Below are 26,733 nucleotides of genomic sequence, written 5' to 3'. Positions count from 1 at the left end.
CCATAGGATTTAGACCGGCGTGCTGACCTCTCTGTTGTGCCTAGGTAGGGCTGCGACGTGTTGATCTTCCGAGGCCGGGCATGACCCAGAAAATTGTGTCTAGCCAAATGGGATCGAGCGTGTTGGGTTATGTGGTGCACCGCTGTAGGGAAGTTAAACTATTCGAATAGCCGTGATCTTCGGTAACAGGATGACTTGGAGTTGTACCTTGACCTTATGACAACTAGAACCGGATACTTAATAAAACACACCCTTCCAAGTGCCAGATACAACCGGTGATCGCTCTCTCACAGGGCAACGAGGGGAGGATCATCGGTTAGGGTTATGCTATGCGATGCTACTTGGAGGACTTCAGTCTACTCTCTTCTACATGCTGCAAGATGGAGGTGGCCAGAAGCCTAGTGTCGGTGTCAAAACCGGCGGATCTCGGGTAGGGGGTCCCGAACTGTGCGTCTAGGCCGGATGGTAACAGGAGGCAGGGAACACTTTGTTTTACCCAGGTTCGGGCCCTCTCGATGGAGGTAATACCCTACTCCTGCTTGATTAATATTGATGATATGGGTAGTACAAGAGTAGATCTACCACGAGATCAAGGAGGCTAAACCCTAGAAGCTAGACTATGGTATGATTGTTGTGTATGGAGTTGATTGCCTATGGACTACCTAATCCAGGACTCCCTCAGTAGCCCCCGAACCAGGCTTCAATAACGATGAGTCCGGCGCGCAGATTGTTCGGCATTGCAAGGCGGGTTCTTCTCCAAATCTTGTGTACCTGTAGGAATAATGTCCGATTTTTGTAGTGCTCCTCGACTTCCATGCCCAATAATGGCCGTCTTCCATGTGTTCAAACGAATGCGAAAAGCCGGGGTGTTTTTACATCCACACCCCTAGCCGTATAAACGAGCCGCCTATTAACGGGATGGGGATTTAGGTCCAAACCACATCTTCTCCTTTCTGCGAGTTATCATCAGAGCGCTTCCAGCAAAGGTCCATTCCAACATGACCAGCCGTCGCAGCTCCTCCCCTCGCCCCTTCGGTCCCAAACCCGGGGACTGGGAGAGTTGCTCCATCCCGCATAGCGAGTTAGCGTCACTTCAGGCCAAGGGATTTCTCCCTCAGGCATAGATGGTCCCGATCCGGGCCGGTCTCGCCACCTACAATGGCGGAAAACAAGCGGAGAGCACCCCCAATCCTTCTAAAGGAGAGCGGGTGTGCCTAGTCCCCTATCTAATAAGGGGATTGGGATTTCCAATTCATCCATTTCTCCGTAGGCTTCTGGAGTTCTACGGCCTCCAGCTGCACAATCTCACGCCCGCCTCCGTATTGCATATTGCGGGCTTCGTCGCCCTCTACGAGCTATTTTTAGGCGTTGAGGCTCATTTCGCGCTGTGGAAGAGGTTATTCTGCCTGGTGCCCCGTTCTCAAAAGGGGTCTATATACCAAGTGGGCGAAGCCGAAGTATGGCGCATCGCCGGGACCGGATACCTATCCGGAACCCCAAAGAAGGCGTCCGAGGACTGGCCTTCGGAATGGTTTTATATAGATGACGTCCCGCTACCGGACCCTATCCGGGTCGGTCTCCCTGAGTTTAACAGTGCTCCATTGAAGAAACGCTTGAGCTGGCGTCCGCGGAGCTCTCAGAGAGAAAGCGACAGAGACGTCCTTTACTTGATGGGCCGGATAAGACTGTTGGCTCATTCCGGACTAACCATGATTGGAGTCATGGCCGCATGCATTATGCGGGGGGTGCAGCCGCTTCAATATAGAGGCCACCCCATGTGGGATTTCAACGGGGAGGATGACGCCACACATTACGGTCGTAAGGGGCCGGCCTCAGCCGCCGCCTTAGTAAAGATCTTATCCTCTTTGTATAAGGGAGAAAAGGAGGAATTCCTCCGCGTCAATCCGCAGGCCGGATTTACTATGTACGATCCTCCAAGTTGGGTAAGTGAATAATTGCGCTTGCCTGTTTGTTCTATACTCCCACGGTTAGATATGTAGTCTAACGACTTCAGTGTAGGAACTGTGACAGGAGGTAAAGGATATAAACAGCCGCCCTCCACAGCCTGAGGACCCAGAACGGTCCCTCGATCCGGACTCCGAAGAGGATTCGGACATATCGGTGGAGCTTATCAACGGGGTGTTCCATCAGCTAATCAAGGACAATACCTTGGTAGCCATCACAGCTGATTACCCAGGGTTAATCCCGGCCTCCCAGGTGACAGAAACCGGAGTCACATTCCCTTGAGAGAGATTGCACTCTCGCGTATTCCGGTGTTTCTGACGACAAACGTGTCTTACAGGGGAGTTTTCCGAGGCAGGAGGCCGAACCTGCGGCGGCTAGCCAATGAGGGGCCGCAGGGCCCCGTGGGGCAAAAAGGAATGAAGTCCGGACTGAGATGCCGGCGCAAAGGTATAACGCACCCTCTGTTTCCCTGGTGTTATTATGTCAGGGCATATTAACGTTCGTGCTATCTTCAGAATGAAGAGACCTCGCCGGACTACATCCGAAGAGGTTGCCAATCGCGCCTCCACCAGCCAGGCTCCAACGTCTGGCCAGGAAGCGGAGGCGAGCACAAGGCGCGCACCGGACGCTCCTCCGACAGAGGATGAGGACAGGCTGTCTGCCACAAATTCTGAAGTGGAGAGTGCCATGAACCACAGGCGTCGCCGGACAGTTCTACGCGACGCTTGTTTCTCCCAAGAGGCTTTAGATGCCTTTAATTCGGGAGATGTGTACTTCCGTGCCGCTCAAAATGGTTTAGCCAGAGCCACGGAGCAGTATGTAAAAGACATACGGGTAAGAAAATTTTGGTCAAATATATATATACCAGTAGCCCCCGAGACTTGAAACAGTTAGAGCAATTGATTTAAGGATCTTTTAATATGCAGGTTCTTACAGAGAAGAATACTGTACTGTCCCAGGAGCTATAAAAGTGCAAGGCCCAACTAGAGGCCGCACTAGCCGCAGCAGGGGAGCCCAAAGAGACCCCCTCAGGTAAGATACACTTCGAAAGATTAGTATTGTGCGGTGTGGGTGCAAATCTGACAAATCATATTGTAGATGGCGCCGGACTCGATCTGGACAAGCAACAACTCTTACGCCGGCTAAAGGCTGGTGAGAGTATGTTGACAGAGGTGAGGCGAGAGAAGAATGATCTTCAGGATGCCAACACCAAGCTGGTCGTCGAACTTAAAGATGTTCGTGGCCAGCTGTCGGACTCCACGAAGGAGAATCAGCGGCTTCGACGCGGCATTTTTAGTAAGTGCTTGAACGAACTTTGAAAAAAGAGTTTGGCGAGGAAGTCGACTAACAGAGTAATGTCTGTAGGTATGCTCACAGGTCGTCCTGCAGAGGAGATGCCCGGTTCTACGGGTGACCTTCTTCCCGAACTCATGCAACTGCACGAGTGATTTCGGTAGGCGATGTGAGGTGTTGCCCAAGCCTTATGGCCTGCCCACTCCATGCCCGAGGGCCTTGGAGAGCTTGCGGAGAAGCTGAAGGGAGCTCGGCGGCGCTTCCGGTTATGGAAGATATCGGCCTGCCGACAAGGCGCTAGGGAAGCCTGGGCCATGGTGAAGACCCGTTTTACGAAGTCTGACCCAAACCACATGGCCGAGGTCGGACCAGTGGGGCCTGACGGGAAGGAGATCCCTGTGAGCTTAGTATACGGCCAAGTAGAGTTGGCCGCAAAGTATTCCCAGCAAGACTGTAAATTATACAGCCTGTTAGATGGTATAGAAGAGGAATACAATCAGTCAGAATGACTATGTAATTTTGAATTGACATGTGTAATGCCTTCTAGCCAGATTGTAGATCGTTTGTCGTTGCCGACCTTTTCGCTTCAACCTCGGGACCTGACGGTCCGGAGTGTGTCCGAATACCATAGCAGTTATATAAGAATCGTGGTATGCGTGGAGACCAGGCGTAGGGGTCATTAGTGCTTTATCAGACAAGTGCCCGACTAGTTATGTTATATTACATGGTTAGTAAGAAACATCTTCCAGAGAGAATAGTTCCGTTAGGGGTTCCTTTCGCTGGGAGGCATGCCCTAAAGTGCATGTCCGGACTGCGTAAAAAGACGTAGAAAAAAGCATCTGGGGGCGCATAAAATGAGTAAAAAGATCATCTTTTATCTCATCGACCGAATATTCCCTTAAGAACGCTAGCTTTCGGCTTCACCCAGTCTGAGGTACACATCCGGCTGACCCGGTAGTAACAATCGCAGAGGTGCTCCCTTTACCACCTAGCCGAACAATCGGGAATGTAGGGGTAAGCACAGGAGCCAGGCAACCCAGCTTGGCCAAAACTTAAGTCATATCGATGCATATAATGGTGAAGAAAAAGGTACATGCGGAAGTTTGACGCATGTGTTGGGCGTGAAGCCCGTATAAATAAGCTTCTGTCAAAGAAGCCCCCAGGTTTAATGAGCGCGAGTGGCGCGTCACTAGATAAGCCTTTAAGGGCTATATAAGAAAAGAGGGGAAGGACTTGGTCGATTATGAATGGACCTTCCCACTTGGGCTTGAGTTTGTCCTTTTTCTTATCCGGCAGGCGTAGAACTAGTTCGCCAACATTGTAATTTTTGGCCCGTACTTCTCTGCTTTGATATCTTCGGGCCTGCTGTTGATAAAATGCGGAACGGGCTTTTGCCACGTCACGCTCCTCCTCCAGGGCGTCCAAGTTGTCCTGCCAATCGAGCTCGGCTTCTCTTTCTTCGTACATGCGCACTCTAGGTGAGTCATGAATTATGTCGCAGGGCAGAACTGCCTCTGCGCCGTACACCATAAAAAATGGTGTGTATCCGGTGGTGCGATTTGGCGTGGTCCGCAGCCCCCATAGCACGGAGTCGAGCTCCTCTACCCAGTGCGTGTTAGATTCCCTGAGGGACCGCACCAGTCTGGCTTTAATGCTGCTCATTATAAGACCATTTGCACGTTCGACCTGGCCATTGGTTTGTGGGTGATAGATGGAAGCATAATCGAGCTTGATGCCCATGTTTTTGCACCAGAGTTTTACCTCGTCGGCGGTAAAGTTTGTACCGTTATCGGTTATGATGCTGTGGGGGACGCCATAACGGTGTACAACCCCGGATATGAAGTCTATCACAGGTCCGGATTCGGCCGTTTTAACAGGCTTGGCTTCTATCCATTTGGTGAATTTGTCCACCATGACCAGTAAGTATTTTTTCCTATCGGTCCCACCTTTAAGGGGTCCGACCATGTCAAGCCCCCAGACCGCAAAAGGCCAGGTGATGGGTATAGTTTGGAGTGCGGTGGGTGGCATATGGCTTTGGTTGGCAAAAAGTTGGCAACCAGCGCATCGTTGGACTAGGTCCTGAGCGTCTGCCCGGGCCGTCGGCCAATAGAAGCCTGTACGGAAAGCCTTGCTAACAAGGGACCGAGCAGCGGCGTGATGACCACCGAGTCCGGTATGAATTTCAGCCAGAAGGTTCCGCCCTTCCTCTTCGAAGATGCACCTTTGAAGGACGCCGGTAGTGCTTTTCTTATAAAGCTCTCCCTCATGGACTCTATAGGCTTTAGATCACCGCGCTATGCAGCGGGCCTCGTTTTGGTCCTCCGGGAGTTCCTGCCTAGTAAGGTAGGCTAGGAATGGTTCTATCCATGGGGCGATGACCGCCATTATTACGTGGGCTGAAGGTGTAATGTCATTGGCAGAGCCTCCAATTGTGTCAGATTGTTTGGCGTCGAGTGGTGCGGCTGGGTCCGGGCTGTTATTTGCGGGTTCCCCCTCCCATGCTACGGATGGCTTGAACAATCTTTCCAAAAAGATGTTGGGGGGGACTGCATCGCGTTTTGCTCTGCGTGCCAGGACGTCCGCTGCTTGATTGTTTTCTTGGGCTATATGGTGAAACTCCAACCCTTCAAACCGAGCTGACATTTTTAGGATGGCGTTGCGGTAAGCTACCATTTTAGGGTCCTTGGCGTCGAAGTCTCCATTTATTTGGGATATCGCGAGGTTTGAATCCCCGTGTACCTCTAGGCGCTGGATACCCATGGATACTGCTATCCGGAGACCATGTAGGAGGGCCTCATATTCGGCTGCATTGTTGGAATCCATGTACATGATTTGGAGCACATATTGGACTATGTCTCCTGTGGGGGACGTCAGGACGACGCCAGCCCCCAGTCCGGCCAACATTTTGGAGCCGTCGAAATGCATAATCCAGTTTGAATATGTGCCGTACTCTTTAGGGAGCTCGGCCTCCGTCCATTCTACGACGAAGTCGGCCAAAACTTGCGATTTAATAGCTCGCCGTGGCTTATAGGTTATATCGAACGGGAGAAGCTCGATGGCCCATTTTGCAATCCGGCCCGTTGCGTCGCGGTTGTTGATAATATCGTTGAGTGGTACTTCCAAGGCTACTGTTGTGGAACACTCTTGAAAGTAGTGTCGTAGCTTCCGGGATGCCATGAATACCGCGTGTGCAATCTTTTGATAATGCGGGTACCGTGATTTGCATGGAGTGAGGACAGTGGATACGTAGTAGACCGGCCTTTGAAGGGGGAATTTGTGTCCATCCGTTTTCCGCTCAACAACGAGCACTGCGCTGACAACTTGATGTGTTGCTGCAATGTACAATAACATTGGTTCGCCGGAGTTCGGCGCGGCCAGGACTGGGTTTGTTGCCAATATGGCTTTTATTTCATCAAGTCCGGCCGTGGCGGCCTCCGTCCACTCGAAGTGTTTGATGCGCCGAAGGAGGCGATAGAGGGGTAGTGCCTTTTCTCCCAAGCGGGAGATGAAGCGGCTTAAAGCCGCTACACATCCGGTTAATTTTTGTATTTGTTTGAGGTCCTTTGGGATATCCAATTGTGACAAAGCTCGGATCTTGGCTGGATTTGCTTCAATTCCTCTACCGGATACAATGAAGCCCAAGAGCTTTCCGGCTGGAACGCCTAAGACGCATTTTTCCGGGTTGAGCTTGATGTCATATTTTCGGAGGTTATCGAATGTAAGCCTCAAGTCGTCTATTAGAGATTCAACATGTCTTGATTTGACGACCACATCATCCACATACGCCTCCACTGTTTTGCCGATCTGATTTGCCAGACATGTCTGGATCATGCGCTGATATGTTGCACCGGCGTTTTTCAGCCCGAAGGGCATTGTGTTGAAGTAGAATGGGCAGTATGGTGTTATGAATGCTGTTGCAGCTTGGTCTGATTCTGCCATCTTGATTTGATGGTAACCGGAGTATGCGTCGAGGAAACACAACGAGTCATGTCCTGCGGTGGCATCGATAATTTGATCGATACGGGGGAGGGGGAAGGGATCCTTTGGGCAAGCCTTGTTAAGGTCTTTAAAATCGACACACAGGCACCAGGATTTGTCCTTCTTTGGTACCATCACCAAGTTTGCTAGCCAGTCCGGATGTTTTATGTCTCTAATGAATCCGGCCTCCAATAGCTTGGCTAGCTCTTCTCCCATAGCCTGTCTCTTGGGTTCGGAAAAACGCCGAAGGGCTTGTTTGATAGGTTTGAATCATTTTAGGATATTTAGGCTGTGTTCGGCCAGCCTGCGTGGGATCCCTGGCATGTTTGAAGGGTGCTAGGCGAAAATGTCCCAGTTCTCTCGTAGGAACTCTCGCAGTACTCTCGCAGTGCGGCGTCTACATCAGGGTTTAGTCGTGCCCCGATGGAAGCTGTTTTATTGGGGTCCGTTGGATGGACTTGGAATTTGACTATTTCGTCAGCTGGCTTGAAGGATGTGGATTTGGATCTCTTATCGAGTATCACATCATCCCTGTTAACCATGGAGCGCAGCGCAGTCAGTTCTTCGGCCACTAAGGCTTCGGATAGTGCCTCAAGGGCTAATGCGGCCGTCTTGTTTTCGGTGTGGAGTGCTACGTCCGGATCACTAGCTAGAGTGATAATTCCGTTCGGCCTGGGCATCTTAAGCTTCATGTATCCGTAATGGGGTATTGCTTGGAAGATTGTGAATGCTTCCCGTCCCAGTAAAGCGTGATGTCCGCTCTTAAACGGGGCCACCTGAAACGTGACTTCTTCGGACCTGTAATTATCCGGCATGCCGAACACCACATCTAGTGTGATTTTTCCTGTGCAGCACGCTTCCCGACTGGGGATTATTCCTCTAAAGGTTGTGCTGCTTCGCTCGATGCGGTTCCAGTCTATTTCCATTTTTTGAAGGGTTTCCTCATAAATGAGGTTCAGTCCGCTGCCTCCATCCATGAGCACCTTGGTGAGGCGAAAGCCGTCCACTATGGGACTGAGGACCAATGTGGCTGGTGCTCGGGCTGTTCGGAATTTAGGTTCATCACTTGCGTTGAAGGTAATGGCAGTGTCGCTCCATGGATTTATTGTTGCAACTTGATAGACTTCGGCGAGGCCGCGGAGTGTTCTTTTTCGCATATTATTTGATGCGAAAGTCTCGAAGACTGTGAGAACGGTACTGGTGTCCTCAGGCTGGCTTTCTGCGGCCTCCAGAATTAAGAGGTCCTCGCCAATTTTGGCCACCTGCCGGAGTATCCGACATGCTCTAAGGCTGTGAGTTGGTGTGGCATCCTCTGTACTGTGAATTCTACAGGGTCCATCAAGCCACCTTTCCAGTACAGTTCCATGCCCTGTAGAGGGTTTTGGCTTTTTGGTGTTTATCCCGGGTGTCCTATGATGATGCACCCTCTTAGTTCGGACGGGATTACTATTCAAGGCCGGATTATCAAAATTTTATTTCGGTTTTCCAGGCGCTTTCCATCGCACAGTATTTTTGTACTATGGATGCCAAGTCAGCGAAGCGTGTAATATCACGACGACTTACGGCGTTAAGGATTCCCTCGTCCGTGCAATTACTGCAGAAAATTGAGATTGCGTCTCCCTCGCGGCAATCCTTTGTCCTGTTCGTAACCAGGAGGAATCTGGCCCAGTAATGATGTACTGCTTCCTCGGGCCTCTGCCTGATTTGGGAGAGATCGCTTATGTTCGGGTGGGCGGGTGTCGTTGAATCTGAAACCTCACCCAATCCAAGATTCGGAGGCCAAATAGTTTCCGAACTCTGAAGTTCGGATTCTTGGATGTTGTCCAACGAATCTAGCCCATTGCCTGATTCTAAGCTCAGGTCTTGAGTTACATCCTCCTCTCCGCAGGTATCCGGCTTGGAGGAGTCGGGAATTCAGACGTAGCTAGTCCTTAAAATAGATGAAGGGTCGTCGCACTGCGCCTCTACCACGGCAACGTGGTGGGTGACTTGGGGAGAGTTAATTTCTCTTAGATCAGGTTTAAGCCCAACCTGGTCGTAATCCGTAGCGACCCCCAGGGCGGCGATGCGATCCAAGAGCTCGTTTACGGAAGAGAGCTCCATTGGATCTAGCAGCTCGACGAGCTCCGAGCTGACGTGTAGGTTGCTTTTGATGACCCGAGAGGTCAACGTCGGCGCAATAGCCGAACAGGCGGTCATGAGGAAACCACCCAGCCGGAGGGTTTGGCCGACAGCCAAGGCTCCCTTAGCAACGGCGCCGTCTTTAAAGACGGGAGGAGGCATCCTTCCTGATTGTGACGGCACAGAGGAACTCTCAATGAAAGCACCAATGTCGGTGTCAAAACCGGCGGATCTCGGGTAGGGGGTCCCGAACTGTGCGTCTAGGCCGGATGGTAACAGGAGGCAGGGAACACTTTGTTTTACCCAGGTTCGGGCCCTCTCGATGGAGGTAATACCCTACTCCTGCTTGATTAATATTGATGATATGGATAGTACAAGAGTACATCTACCACGAGATCAAGGAGGCTAAACCCTAGAAGCTACCCTATGGTATGATTGTTGTGTATGGAGTTGATTGCCTACGGACTACAACCCTCTGGTTTATATAGACATCGGATAGGGTTAGGGTTACACAGAGTTGGTTACAACGGTAAGAGATCTTGAATATCCGCATCGCCAAGCTTGCCTTCCACGCCAAGGAAAGTCCCATCCGGACACGGGACGAAGTCTTCAATCTTGTATCTTCATAGTCCAGGAGTCCGGCTGAAGGTATAGTCCGGCTACCCGAACACCCCCTAATCTAGGACTCCCTCACGTAGTCTTCGACAGGATTAGCTATCCCCCTCTTATTCTGGCTTTCTGCAGTTCAGTCCACCGATATGGCCCTTTACACATTTACCCATGCATATGTAGTGTAGCTCCTTGCTTGCGAGTACTTTGGACGAGTACTCACGGTTGCTTTCTCCCTCTTTCCCCCTATCCCTTCTACCTGGTTATCGCAACCAGATGTTGGAGCCCAGGATCCAGATGCCACCGTCGACGATGACTCCTACTACACCGGAGGTGCCTACTACTACGTGCTGCCCGCTGACGACGACCAGGAGTAGTTAGGAGGATCCCAGGCAGGAGGCCTGCGCCTCTTTCGATCTGTATCCCAGTTTGTGCTAGCCTTCTTAAGGCAAACTTGTTTAACTTATGTCTGTACTCAGATATTGTTGCTTCCGCTGACTCGTCTATGATCGAGCTCTTGTATTCGAGCCCTCGAGGCCCCTGGCTTGTAATATGATGCTTGTATGACTTATTTTATTTGTAGAGTTGTGTTGTGATATCTTCCCGTGAGTCCTTGATCTTGATCGTACACATTTGTGTGCATGATTAGTGTACGGTCAAATCGGGGGCGTCACAAGTTGGTATCAGAGCCGACTGCCTGTAGGAATCCCCCTTCCACACTCCTTGGCCGAAGTCGAGTCTAGACATTGCAAAACTTTTTACTAATATGGCTGTGTGTCTTACGGGCACACGTCGCCATTGGGTGGTAGTAGGATCTTTTATTCCTCAACCTATACTTTGGGACTCTGACATCTCTTCTATTCGGGTTAAACGATTTTACTAACTCTGACTCTAGGTTCTCGATAATACTTTCTCCCGGAGAGCCCCTTATTACAGATGGTCGTCTGCTGCACCAGAAGAATCCGAAGATACTCTCCGATGTTCTCTTGAGACTTTATGGCGATGCTTTTGCAATTCCCTTCCATCGATAAACCCCTGTGGATAACCACGTATACTCGCCTTTCATACGATGCTTCCCAGCTGATCTTGTTATTACGAGATACCTCGAAATTCTCTCTGTTGTTCCGAGAATCCTTTGAGCTTACTGCCTTGCTGTTCTCTGTCACCTGAATACCCCTACGGATAATTCTCACACTTATCGAGTATCCGCTCATTCCCAGTTGTTCATATGTTTCACCAAAGACTTCAAAATATCATTCGATCTTCCGAAAATCCCGAGCAGCCAATTGCTCTTGAAATTCTTACTTGCTTGCATTATGGTTAATCCCATAAGTCTATAATCTTATTGGCATCCCTTGTCATTATCATTTTGAGTCCGTTGATTCAAAATATTGCGAATGCTCGCCATCCTCAATCAGATCCTAGAATTCATCCTTCCGGCTCAGATGTCATTTTAAACATGAGCTGGTTATTGACTAATCAAATTGCCGTCGATTGTACCCCCCAAGTCTATTCGACTGATCCATTCTTAATGAGAGCGTTGGCTTTTGATCCCCTGATTTGGAAATGATAATTCCCTTGCATTTGAGCTTTGGATTAGTCAGTTGTTTCGATAATCCGATGCCCTTTCATTCCTTCTTCCTTTGATAGAGTACCAATACTCGCATCAGCTCTGTTGTAGACCATAAGACCCCTTGTTGGATTATTATCTGACAACGTCCTTCATATTCAATAAGCTTGAGAGCCTTTCCACGGGTATATAATGCCTTTGGTAAATTGTATCCTCTGCTTTTTCAACCATGCTCTACTTTCAAGCTAGTGATAATTACTCCCGAAGTTTGTGGTATATGTTCCTAAGAGGCCCCGATGGGTTGGACATATGCCTTTTTCTAATCTGTGTGAACCCGGAAACTACTACGGGTCATACTCTACTGGTGTTATGACAGATAAAATTTCAACACCACAACTTCGTTGAAGGAGAGAAGTAAATGAAAGGTTATGCATTAAAGAAGTGGGAGTCGACCTTGAACTTTGTGTTCATGCCCATGGACACGATGTAGATCCTATCATAAAAGCTTCTTGTAATAATAACTATTTCCATAATAACTATTTCCTTGATATGAAATCATCTGGTATCTATGTATTGATCATTTGCAATCGTGATCCCGACCACATTTTCTCCTTGATTCCATTTCTTAGACAAGTTAAAGCACTTGTCTTTTGTTGATCGATACATCTCCGCAACCTCTATTTTTGATCCTCCTCGAGTATTAACCTCTGGTATCTCGAGAACTGTGTTGCTTCCTGTGAGTCTTCATCTAGTATTGTTTCTCACCGATCTCGGATCCCCCAGGTTCTGAGTTATTAGTCACTCGAGAACACCGATAAGTGAATCGATTCTGCACTCTGATTCAATGACTCTTAAGTAATTCTTGTTGCTTACGAGTTTAATAATCCTTCACATCCTTCCTACCCTATTTGGCTATATCATTACTGTGATGATTTTAACTGTGCTACCCGGTCCTTATTCCCGGAGCACAACCTTCGACGATGAGCTAAGCTTACGTCAATCTTCCTCATCATACCACTTTGCCTTAAACAAAAAGCTTGGTTTTGAGTTTATGTCATACCCTTGGGTTCAATAACCTTTCGCTTCATCATTCCTGTGGCTTGATGTCATCGTCGACCGATTACATCTTCATGAAATCTCTCGACAAATGTGTCGTGGTCATCAGCAACATCCTGAGCTCTTCCAAGATATCTATCGAATTCTTAGTCAGAAATAGCTTCCTTTGCCCTCGATGATTTGGGTTATGATCGACAACATTATTGCATTCCCTCCAACATAATACTTGCTCCTGTTTTGTGTTATACCGTGAGTTCCTTGCTATCCAACATTTGTTCTTCTTACCTTGGGGTATTACCATCTTTTATATCCAGGATGCCGTGCTTAGCACACCCGGCTGGAGGCCCTATTGGTTATAGATTCCTTTTCAGCAAGGTTATCCATTCTTCCATGAGGAAATTGTAAGACTTATTCTACAAGTTATTCCTGATGGATCCTTTGTGTTTCCAAAGTCTGACCTTTGCCTGAAGTCCATGTCAATGCTATCTCGAAGCAAATATGTTTTACTCCAATCATCAACAAAAACATTTAAAGCCAAATGTTAAATGTTTCCTGCTCAATTATCCAAACACCGCTGTATGGGTAAAGTCATGAAATTTCTCTCTCCTTACCTAAAGAGTTTTCTACATTATATCCTGTCAAGGATATCATGCTCTGCGTGTCCTTGGTAAGGATATACCCTTGAAATATGTGTTTAAACACATTTTACTTTCCATTGTTCTATTAATCTGATGCTCACATTTCCTTTACATTGGTTTTTTTTAGCCTTTCCGGTGATCTATATGATCTAAGCAGCAATATTCTACTGCTTATGTAAACACCTAGGTGCACAACCGTGTTGGTAAGACCCTGTTACTATTGTTGATGACATCCCGGTAGCCACCGATGGACGAGAACTTTGCCTATTGGTCCGCCTCGTTTCAACGAGCAGGAAAATGGTTCTCTTCGTCCCTCGCCCTTGGTACCGACGTTGTTGCCGACATAATCGATAGGTTACCCTCTGACATGCCTTGCAAACATGACCATGCAAGATGTCACCACTCCTCCTACTTTTATCCCACATGGTGGGCTCATAACCCACAGTTCCTGAAGGAAATATGCCCTAGAGGCAATAATAAAGTTATTATTTATTTCCTTATATCATGATAAATGTTTATTATTCATGCTAGAATTGTATTAACCGGAAACATAATACATGTGTGAATACATAGACAAACAGAGTGTCACTAGTATGCCTCTACTTGACTAGCTCGTTAATCGAAGATGGTTATGTTTCCTGACCATGAACAAAAGAGTTGTTATTTGATTAACGAGATCACATCATTAGAAGAATGATGTGATTGACTTGACCCATTCCATTAGCTTAGCACTCGATCGTTTAGTATGTTGCTATTGCTTTCTTCATGACTTATACATGTTCCTATGACTATGAGATTATGCAACTCCCATTTGCCGGAGGAACACTTTGTGTGCTACCAAATGTCACAACATAACTGGGTGATTATAAAGGAGCTCTACAGGTGTCTCCAAAGGTACATGTTGGGTTGGCGTATTTCAAGATTAGGATTTGTCACTCCGATTGTCGGAGAGGTATCTCTGGGCCCTCTCGGTAATGCACATCACATAAGCCTTGCAAGCATTGTAACTAATGAGTTAGTTGCGAGATGATATATTACGAAACGAGTAAAGAGACTTGCCGGTAACGAGATTGAACTAGGTATTGAGATACCGACGATCGAATCTCGGGCAAGTAACATACCGATGACAAAGGGAACAACGTATGTTGTAATGAGGTCTGACCAATAAAAGATCTTCGTAGAATATGTAGGAGCCAATATGAGCATCCAAGTTCCGCTATTGGTTATTGACCGGAGACGTGTCTCGGTCATGTCTACATTGTTCTCGAACCCGTAGGGTCCGCACGCTTAAGGTTTCGATGACAGTTATATTATGAGTTTATGCATTTTGATGTACCGAAGTTTATTCGGAGTCCCAGATGTGATCACGGACATGACGAGGAGTCTCGAAATGGTCGAGACATAAAGATTGATATATTGGAAGCCTATATTTGGATATTGGAAGTGTTCCGGGTGAAATCAGGATTTTACCGGAGTACCAGGAGGTTACCGGAACCCCCCGGGAGGTATATGGGCCTTAGTGGGCTTTAGTGGAAGAGAGGAGAGGTGGCCAGGGCTGGGACGCGCGCCCCTCCCCCCTAGTCCGAATAGGACAAGGAGAGGGGGGCGGCGCCCCCCTTCCTTCTCTCTCTCTCCTCTTTCCCCCCTCCTGAATCCTATTCCAACTAGGAAAGGGGGGGGATCCTACTCCCGGTGGGAGTAGGACTCCTCCTGGCGCGCCAACCTCCTGGCCGGCCGCACCCCCCCTTGATCCTTTATATACGGGGGCAGGGGGCACCCCTAGACACACAAGTTGATCCAGGTGATCATATTCCTAACCGTGTGCGGTGCCCCTTCCACCATAGTCCTCGATAATATTGTAGCGGTGCTTAGGCGAAGCCCTACGACGGTAGTACATCAAGATCGTCACCACGCCGTCGTGCTGACGGAACTCTTCCCCGACACTTTGCTGGATCGGAGTTCGGGGATCGTCATCAAGCTGAACGTGTGCTAGAACTCGGAGGTGCCGTAGTTTCGGTGCTTGATCGGTCGGGCCATGAAGACATACGACTACATCAACCGCGTTGTGCTAACGCTTCCGCTGTCGGTCTACAAGGGTACGTAGATCACACTCTCCCCTCTCGTTGCTATGCATCACCATGATCTTGCGTGTGCGTAGGATTTTTTTTGAAATTACTACGTTCCCCAACAGTGGTATCAGAGCCTAGGTTTTATGTGTTGATGTTATATGCACGAGTAGAACACAAGTGAGTTGTGGGCAATATAAGTCATACTGCTTACCAGCATGTCATACTTTGGTTCGGTGGTATTGTTGGACGAAGCGGCCCGGACCGACATTACGCATACGCTTACGCGAGACCGGTTCTCCCGATGTGCTATGCACAAAGGTGGCTAGCGGGTGACAGTTTCTCCAACTTTAGTTGAACCGAGTGTGGCTACGCCCGGTCCTTGCGAAGGTTAAAACAGCACCAACTTGACAAACTATCGTTGTAGTTTTGATGCATAGGTAAGATTGGTTCTTGCTTAAGCCCGTAGAAGCCATGTAAAACTTGCAACAACAAAGTAGAGGACGTCTAACTTGTTTTTGTAGGGCATGTTGTGATGTGATATGGTCAAGACATGATGCTAAATTTTATTGTATGAGATGATCATGTTTTGTAACCGAGTTATCGGCAACTGGCAGGAGCCATATGGTTGTCGCTTTATTGTATGCAATGCAATCGCGTTGTAATGCTTTACTTTATCACTAAGCGGTAGCAATAGTCGTGGAAGCATAAGATTGGCGAGACGACAACGATGCTATGATGGAGATCAAGGTGTCGCGCCGGTGACGATGGTGATCATGACGGTACTTCGGAGATGGAGATCACAAGTGCAAGATGATGATGGCCATATCATATCACTTATATTGATTGCATGTGATGTTTATCTTTTATGCATCTTATCTTGCTTTGTTTGACGGTAGCATTTTAAGATGATCTCTCACTAATTATCAAGAAGTGTTCTTCCTGAGTATGCACTATTGCGAAAGTTCTTCGTGCTGAGACACCACGTGATGATCGGGTGTGATAGGCTCTACGTTCAAATACAACGGGTGCAAAACAGTTGCACACGCGGAATACTCAGGTTATACTTGACGAGCCAAGCATATACAGATATGGCCTCGGAACACGGAGACCGAAAGGTCGAGCGTGAATCATATAGTAGATATGATCAACATAGTGATGTTCACCAATGAAACTACTCCATCTCACGTGATGATCGGACATGGTTTAGTTGATTTGGATCACGTGATCACTTAGAGGATTAGAGGGATGTCTATCTAAGTGGGAGTTCTTAAGTAATATGATTAATTGAACTTAAATTTATTATGAACTTAGTCCTAGTAGTATTTTGCAAATTATGTTGTAGATCAATAGCTCGCGTTGTTGCTTTCATATGTTTATTTTGATATGTTCCTAGAGAAAATTGTGTTGAAAGATATTAGTAGCAATGATGCGGATTGGATCCGTGATCTGAGGTTTATCCTCATTGCTGCACAGAAGAATTATGTCCTTGATGCACCGCTAAGTGACAGACCTATTGCAGGAGCAGATGCAGACGTTATGAACGTTTGGCTAGCTCAATATGATGACTACTTGATAGTTTAGTGCACCATGCTTAACGGCTTAGAATCGGGACTTCAAAGATGTTTTGAACGTCATGGTGTAAGGGAACGTAGCATAAATTCAAAATTTTCCTACGTGTCACCAAGATCCATCTATGGAGTCATCTAGCAACGAGGGAGGAGTGGATCTACATACCCTTGTAGATCGCGCGCGGAAGCGTTCAAGAGAACGGGGTAGATGGAGTCGTACTCGTCGTGATCCAAATCACCGCTGATCCTAGCGCCGAACGGACGGCACCTCCGCGTTCAACACACGTACGGAGCAGCGACGTCTCCTCCTTCTTGATCCAGCAAGGGGGGAGGAGAGGTTGATGGAGATCCAGCAGCACGACGGCGTGGTGGTGGAAGTAGCGGGATTCCAACAGGGCTTCGCCAAGCGCTGTGGGAGGAGGGAGATGTGTCATGGGAGGGAGAGGGAGGCGCCAGGGCTTAGGTATGGTTGCCCTCCCTTCCCCCATCTATATATAGGGCCAAGGGAGAGGGGGAGGGCACAGCCTTGCCCCTTCCTCCAAGGAAGGGTGCGGCCAAGGGGGGGAGGAGTCCATCCTCCCGAAGGCACCTCGGAGGTGCCTTCCCCCTTTAGGACTCTCCCCTTTTCCTCTTCTCTTGGCGCATGGGCCTCTTGGGGCTGGTGCCCTTGGCCCATATAGGCTAAGGCGCACCCCCTACAGCCCATGTGGCCCCCCGGGGCAGGTGGCCCCACCCGGTGGACCCCCGGGACCCTTCCGGTGGTCCCGGTACAATACCGATGACCCCGAAACTTGTCCCGATGGCCGAAATAGCACTTCCTATATATAATTCTTTACCTCCGGACCATTCCGGAACTCCTCGTGACGTCCGGGATCTCATCCGGGACTCTGAACAACTTTCGGGTTACCGCATACTAATATCTCTATAACCCTAGCATCACCGAACCTTAAGTGTTTAGACCCTATGGGTTCGGGAACCATGCAGACATGACCGAGATAACTCTCCGGTCAATAACCAACAGCGGGATCTGGATACCCATGTTGGCTCCCACATGTTCCACGATGATCTCATCGGATGAACCACGATGTCAAGGACTTAATCAATCCCGTATACAATTCCCTTTGTCTAGCGGTACGATACTTGCCCGAGATTCGATCGTCGGTATCCCGATACCTTGTTCAATCTCGTTACCGGCAAGTCTCTTTTACTCGTTCCGTAACACATCATCCCGTGATCAACTCCTTGATCACATTGTGCACATTATGATGATGTCCTACCGAGTGGGCCCAGAGATACCTCTCCGTCACACGGAGTGACAAATCCCATTCTCGATTCGTGCCAACCCAACAGACACTTTCAGAGATACCTGTAGTGTACCTTTATAGCCACCCAGTTATGTTGTGACGTTTGGCACACCCAAAGCACTCCTACGGTATCCGGGAGTTGCACAATCTCATGGTCTAAGGAAATTATACTTGACATTAGAAAAGCTTTAGCATACGAACTACACGATCTTTGAGCTAAGCTTAGGATTGGGTCTTGTCCATCACATCATTCTCCTAATGATGTGATCCCGTTATCAATGACATCCAATGTCCATGGTCAAGAAACCGTAACCATCTATTGATCAACGAGCTAGTCAACTAGAGGCTTACTAGGGACATGGTGTTGTCTATGTATCCACACATGTATCTGAGTTTCCTATCAATACAATTCTAGCATGGATAATAAACGATTATCATGAACAAGGAAATATAATAATAACTAATTTATTATTGCCTCTAGGGCATATTTCCAACAGGCTCCCACTTGCACTGGAGTCAATAATCCAGTTCACATCGATATGTGATTAACACTCAAGGTCACATCCCCATGTGACTAACACCCAAAGAGTTTACTAGAGTCAATAATCTAGTTCACATTACCATGTGATTAACACTCGATGAGTTCTGGGTTTGAACATGTTATGCTTGTGAGAGATGTTATAGTCAACGGGTCTGAATCTTTCAGATCCGTATGTACTTCACAAATCTCTTTGTCATCTTGTAGATGCAGCTACTATGCTATATTTGGAGCCATTTCAAATAACTGTTCTACTTGGAGCTATTCTAAATTGTTGCTCCATTATACGTATCCGGTATCTCTACTCAGAGTTATCCGGATAGGTGTTAATCTTGCATCGACGTAACTCTTTACGTCGAACTCTTTATCACCTCCATAACCGAGAAACATATCCTTATTCCTCTAAGGATAATTTAGACCGCTATCTGGTGATCTACTCCTAGATTACCTTTGTACCCTCTTACCAGATATGTGGCAAGGCACACATCAGGTGCGGTACTCAACATGGCATACCGTATAGAGCCTATGACAAAAGTATAGGGGACGAGCTTCGTCCTTCCTCTTTCTTCTGCCGTGGTCGAGCTTTAAGTCTTAACTTCATACCTTACAACTCAGGCAAGAACTCCTTCTTTGACTGGTCCATCTTGAACACCTTCAAGATCATGTCAAGGTATGTGCTCATTTGAAAGTACCATTAAGCGTTTTGATCCATCCTTATAGATCTTGATGCTCAATGTTCAAGTAGCTTAATCCAGGCTTTCCATTGAAAAACACTTTCCAAATAACCCTACATGCTTTCTAGAAATTCTACATCATTTCTGATTAACAACATGTCAACAACATATATTCATCAGAAATTCTATAGTGCTCCCACTCACTTCTTTGGAAATACAAATTTCTCATAAACTTTGTATAAACCCAAAATCTTTGATCATCATCAAAGCATACATTCCAACTCCGAGATGCTTACTCCAGTCCTTAGAAGGATTGCTGGAGCTTTGCATACTTATTAGCATCTTTCAGGATTGACAAAACCTTCTGGTTGTATCACATACAACCTTTCCTCAAGAAAATGTCGAGGAAACAATGCTTTGACATCCTATCTGCAAGATTTCATAAATAATGCAGTAGTTGCTAATATAATTCCAACAGACTCTTAGCATCGCTACGAGTGAGAAAGTCTCACCGTAGTCAACTCCTTGAACTTGTCGGGAAACTTCTTAACGACAAGTCGAGCTTTCTTAATGGTGACACTTACCATCATTGTCCGTCTTCCTTTTAAAATCCATATGTACCCAACAGCCTTACGACCATCAAGTAGTTCTTCCAAAGTCTACACTTTGTTTTCATACATGGATCCTCTCTCGGATTTTATGGCCTCGAGCCATCTATCGGAATCCGGGCCCACCATCGCTTCTCCATAGCTCGTAGGTTCATTGTTGTCTAGCAACATGACTTCCAAGACAGGATTACGCAAGTAGTACACATCCTTGTCATCCCACGAGGTTTGTTAGTGACTTGATCTGAAGTTTCATGATCACTATCATAAGCTTCCACTTCAATTGGTGTAGGTGCCACAGGAACAACTTCCTGTGCCCTGCCACACACTAGTTGAAGAGACGGTTCAATAACCTCACCAAGTCTCCATCATCCTCCCACTCAATTCTTTCGAGAGAAACTTTTCCTCGAGAAAGGACCCGATTCTAGAAACAATCCCTTATTGCTTTCGGATCTGAGACAGGAGGTATACCCAACTGTTTTGGGTGTCCTATGAATATGCATTTATCCGCTTTGGGTTCGAGCTTATCAGCCTGAAACTTTTCACATAAGCGTCGCAGCCCCAAACTTCTACGAAATGACAGCTTAGGTTTCTCTAAACCATAGTTCATACGGTGTCATCTCATCGGAATTACGTGGTGCCCTATTTAAAGTGAATGTGGTTGTCTCTAATGCCTAACCCATAAACTATCGTGGTAATTCGATAAGAGACATCATGGTATGCATCATATCCAATAGGGTGCAGTTATGATGTTCGGACACACCATCACACTATGGTGTTCCAGGCTGTATTAGTTGTGAAACAATTTCCACAATGTCTTAATTTTGTGCCAAACTCATAATTCAGATATTCATCTCTATGATCATATCATAGATCTTTTATCCTCTTGTCATGACGATCTTTCAACTTCACCCTGAAATTACTTGAACCTTTCAATAATTCAGACTCGTGATTTATCAAGTAAATATACTCAACATCTACTCAAATCATCTGTGAAGTAAGAACATAACGATATCCACTACATGCCTCAGCACTCATTGGATTGCACACATCAAAATGTATTACTTCCAACAAGTTGCTTTCTAGTTCCATTTTACTGAAAACGAGGCTTTCAGTCATCTTGCCCATGTGGTATGATTTGCATGTCTCAAGTGATTCAAAATCAAGTGAGTCCAAACGGTCCATTTGCATGGAGTTTCTTCATGCATATACACCAATAGACATGGTTCGCATGTCTCAAACCTTTCAAAAACGAGTGAGCCCAAAGATCCATCAACATGGAGCTTCTTCATGCGTTTTATACCGATATGACTTAAGTGGCAGTGCCACAAGTAGGTGGTACTATCATTACTATCTTTTCGCATGAACATGTGTATCACTATGATCGAGATTCAATAAACCATTCATTTCAGGTGTAAGACCATTTGAAGGTATTATTCAAATAAATAGAGTAACCATTATTCTCTTTAAATGAATAACCGTATTGCGATAGACATAATCCAATCATGTCTATGCTCAATGCAAACACCAATCTCGATGGTAGAGGGAGCGTACGATATTTGATCAACCTTGGAAATAGTTCCAACACATATCGTCATCTCACCTTTAGCTAGTCTCCGTTTATTCCGTAGCTTTTATTTCGAGTTACTAACACTTAGCAACCAAACCAGTATCTAATACCCTGGTGCTACTAGGAGTACTAGTAAAGTACACATTAACATAATACATCCAATATACTTCTATCGACCTTGCCAGCCTTCTTATCTACCAAGTATCTAGGGTAATTCTGCTCCAGTGGTTGTTCCTCTTATTACAGAAGCACTTAGTCTCGGGTTTGGGTTCAACCTTGGGTTTCTTCACTAGAGCAGCAGCTGAATTGCCGTTTCATGAAGTATCCCTTCTTGCCCTTGCCCTTCTTGAAACTAGTGGTTTCACCAACCATCAACAATTGATGCTCCTTCTTGATTTCTACTTTTGTGGTGTCAAACATCGCAAATATCTCAAGGATCATCATATATGTCCCTGATATATTATAGTTCATCACGAAGCTCAAGCAGCTTGGTGGTAATGACTTCGGAGAACCATCACTATTTCATCTGGAAGATCAATTCCCACTCGATTCAAGCGATTGTTGTACTCAGACAATCTGAGCACAAGTTCAACAATTGAGCCTTTCTCCCTTAGTTTGCAGGCTAAGAAAATCGTCGGAGGTCTTATACCTCTTGACGTGGGCACGAGCCTGAAATCCCAATTTCAGCCCTCAAAACATCTCATATGTTTCGCGATGTTTCAAAACGTCTTCGGTGCCTCAACTCTAAACCGTTTAACTGAACTATCACGTAGTTATCAAAATTTGTATGTCAGATGTTCGCAACATCCACAGACAACGTTCGAGGTTCAGCACACTGAGCGGTGCATTAAGGACATAAGCCTTCTATGAAGCAATGAGGACAATCCTCAGTTTACGAACCTAGTCCGCATAATTGGTACTATCAACTTTCAACTAAATTTTCTCTAGGAACATATCTAAACAGTAGAACTGAAGCGCGAGATACGACATAATTTGCGAAGACCTTCTGACTATGTTCAAGATAATTAAGTTCATCTTATGAACTCCCACTCAGATAGACATCCCTCTAGTCATCTAAGTGATTACATGATCCGAATCAACTAGGCCGTGTCCGATCATCATGTGAGACGGACTAGTCAACATCGGTGAACATCTTCATGTTGATCGTATCTACCATACGACTCATGCTCGACCTTTTGGTCTTCTGTGTTCCGAGGCCATGTCTGTACACATGCTAGGCTCGTCAAGTCAACCTAAGTGTTTCGCGTGTGTAAATCTGTCTTACACCCGTTGTATGTGAACGTTAGAATCTATCACACCCGATCATCACGTGGTGCTTCGAAACAACGAACTGTCGCAACGGTGCACAGTTAGGGGGAACACTTTCTTGAAATTTTAATGAGGGATCATCTTATTTACTACCGTCGTTCTAAGCAAATAAGATGTATAAACATGATAAACATCACATGCAATCAAATAGTGACATGATATGGCCAATATCATATTGCTCCTTTTGATCTCCATCTTCGGGGCTCCATGATCATCATCATCACCGGCATGACACCATGATCTCCATCATCATGATCTCCATCATCGTGTCTTCATGAAGTTGTCTCGCCAACTATTTCTTCTACTTCTACAGCTAACAGTTAGCAATAAAGTAAAGTAATTACATGATGTTTATGTTGACACGCAGGTCATAAATAAATTAAGACAACTCCTATGGCTCCTGCCGGTTGTCATACTCATCGACATGCAAGTCGTGATTCCTTTTACAAGAACATGATCAATCTCATACATCACATATATCATTCATCACATCCTTTTGGCCATATCACATCACATAGCATACCCTGCAAAAACAAGTTAGACGTCCTCTAATTGTTGTTTGCATGTTTTACGTGGCTGCTATGGGTTTCTAGCAAGAACGTTTCTTACCTACGCAAAAACCACAACGTGATATGCCAATTGCTATTTACCCTTCATAAGGACCCTTTTCATCGAATCCGATCCGACTAAAGTGGGAGAGACAGTCACCCGCTAGCCACCTTATGCAACTAGTGCATGTCAGTCGGTGGAACCAGTCTCACGTAAGAGTACGTGTAAGGTTGGTCCGGGCCGCTTCATCCCACAATGCCGCCGAATCAAGATTGGACTAGTAACGGTAAGCATATTGAACAAAATCAACGCCCACAACTACTTTGTGTTCTACTCGTGCATAGAAACTACGCATAGACCTAGCTCATGATGCCACTGTTGGGAATGTAGCATAAATTCAAAATTTTCCTACATGTCACCAAGATCCATCTATGGAGTCATCTAGCAACGAGGGAGGAGTGGATCTACATACCCTTGTAGATCGCGCGCGGAAGCGTTCAAGAGAACGGGGTTGATGGAGTCGTACTCGTCGTGATCCAAATCACCGATGATCCTAGCGCCGAACAGACGGCACCTCCGCGTTCAACACACGTACGGAGCAGCGATGTCTCCTCCTTCTTGATCTAGCAAGGGGGGAGGAGAGGTTGATGGAGATCCAGCAGCACGACGGCGTGGTGGTGGAAGTAGCGGGATTCCAATAGGGCTTCGCCAAGCGCTGTGGGAGGAGGGAGATGTGTCATGGGAGGGAGAGGGAGGCGCCAGGGCTTAGGTATGGTTGCCCTCCCTTCCCCCACTATATATAGGGCCAAGGGAGAGGGGGAGGGCACAGCCTTGCCCCTTCCTCCAAGGAAGGGTGCGGCCAAGGGGGGGAGGAGTCCATCCTCCCGAAGGCACCTCGGAGGTGCCTTCCCCCTTTAGGACTCTCCCCTTTTCCTCTTCTCTTGGCGCATGGGCCTCTTGGGGCTGGTGCCCTTGGCCCATATAGGCCAAGGCGCACCCCCTACAGCCCATGTGGCCCCCCGGGGCAGGTGGCCCCACCCGGTGGACCCCCGGGACCCTTCCGGTGGTCCCGGTACAATACCGATGACCCCAAAACTTGTCCCGATGGCCGAAATAGCACTTCCTATATATAATTCTTTACCTCCGGACCATTCCGGAACTCCTCCTGACGTCCGGGATCTCATCCGGGACTCCGAACAACTTTCGGGTTACCGCATACTAATATCTTTATAACCCTAGCGTCACCGAACCTTAAGTGTGTAGACCCTACGGGTTCGGGAACCATGCAGACATGACCGAGATAACTCTCCGGTCAATAACCAACAGCGGGATCTGGATACCCATGTTGGCTCCCACATGTTCCACGATGATCTCATCGGATGAACCACGATGTCAAGGACTTAATCAATCCCGTATACAATTCCCTTTGTCTAGCGGTACGATACTTGCCCGAGATTCGATCGTCGGTATCCCGATACCTTGTTCAATCTCGTTACCGGCAAGTCTCTTTTACTCTTTCCATAACACATCATCCCGTGATCAACTCCTTGATCACATTGTGCACATTATGATGATGTCCTACCGAGTGGGCCCAGAGATACCTCTCCGTCACACGGAGTGACAAATCCCATTCTTGATTTGTGCCAACCCAACAGACACTTTCAGAGATACCTGTAGTGTACCTTTATAGCCACCCAGTTACGTTGTGACGTTTGGCACACCCAAAGCACTCCTACGGTATCCGGGAGTTGCACAATCTCATGGTCTAAGGAAATGATACTTGACATTAGAAAAGCTTTAGCATACGAACTACACGATCTTTGAGCTAAGCTTAGGATTGGGTCTTGTCCATCACATCATTCTCCTAATGATGTGATCCCGTTATCAATGACATCCAATGTCCATGGTCAGGAAACTGTAACCATCTATTGATCAACGAGCTAGTCAACTAGAGGCTTACTAGGGACATGGTGTTGTCTATGTATCCACACATGTATGTGAGTTTCCTATCAATACAATTCTAGCATGGATAATAAACGATTATCATGAACAAGGAAATATAATAATATCTAATTTATTATTGCCTCTAGGGCATATTTCCAACACATGGACCATATGAGATGTTCCAGGAGTTGAAGTTAATATTTCAAGCAAATACCCGAGTTGAGAGATATGAAGTCTCCAACAAGTTCTATAGCTAAAAGATGGAGGAGAATTGCTCAACTAGTGAGCATGTGCTCAGATTGTCTGGGTACTACAATCGCTTGAATCAAGTGGGAGTTAATCTTCCAGATAAAATAGTGATTGACAGAATTCTCTAGTCACCATCACCAAGTTAGTAGAACTTCGTGATGAACTATGATATGCAAGGGATAACGTAAACGATTCCCAAGCTCTTCGTAATGCTGAAATTGACGAAGGTAGAAATCAAGAAAAACATCAAGTGTTGATGGTTGACGAGACCACTAGTTTCAAGAAAAGGGCAAAGGGAAGAAGAGGAACTTCAAGAAGAACGGCAAGCGAGTTGCTGCTCAAGTGAAGAAGCTCAAGTCTGGTCCCAAGCCTGAGACTAAGTGCTTGTACTACAAAGGGACTAGTCACTGGAAGCGGAACTACCCAAGTATTTGGTGGATAAGAATGGATGGCAAAGTAAACAAAGGTATATTTGATATACATGTTATTGATGTGTACTTTACTAGTGTTCATAGCAACCCCTCAGTATTTGGTACTAGTTCAGTTGCTAAGATTAGTAACTTGAATCGGGAGTTGCAGAATGAACAGAGACTAGTTAAGGGTAAGGTGACGATGTGTGTTTGAAGTAGTTCCAAGATTGATATGATCATCATCGCACACTCCCTATACTTTCGGGATTAGTGTTGAACCTAAATAAGTGTTATTTGGTGTTTGCGCTGAGCATAAATATGATTTGATCATGTTTATTGCAATACGGTTATTCATTTAAGTAAGAGAATAAATTGTTGTTCTGTTTACATGAATAAAACCTTATATGGTTACACACCCAATGAAAATGGTTCGTTGGATCTCGATCGTAGTGATACACATATTCATAATATTGAAACCAAAAGATGCAAAGTTAATAATGATAGTGCAACTTATTTGTGGCACTGCCGTTTAGGTCATATTGGTGTAAAGCGCATGAAGAAACTCCATGCTGATGGGTTTTTGGAATCACTTGATTATGAATCACTTGATGCTTGCGAACCATGCCTCATGGGCAAGATGACTAAAATGCCGTTCTCCAGAACAATGGAGCGAGCAACTGACTTATTGGAAATA

This window comes from Triticum urartu, chromosome 3A (assembly GCF_056163025.1).
Source record: "Triticum urartu cultivar PI428250 chromosome 3A, HENAU_Tu73, whole genome shotgun sequence".
NCBI classification, from domain to species: Eukaryota; Viridiplantae; Streptophyta; class Magnoliopsida; order Poales; family Poaceae; genus Triticum; species Triticum urartu.
Note: the sequence above shows the minus strand (reverse complement) of the source record.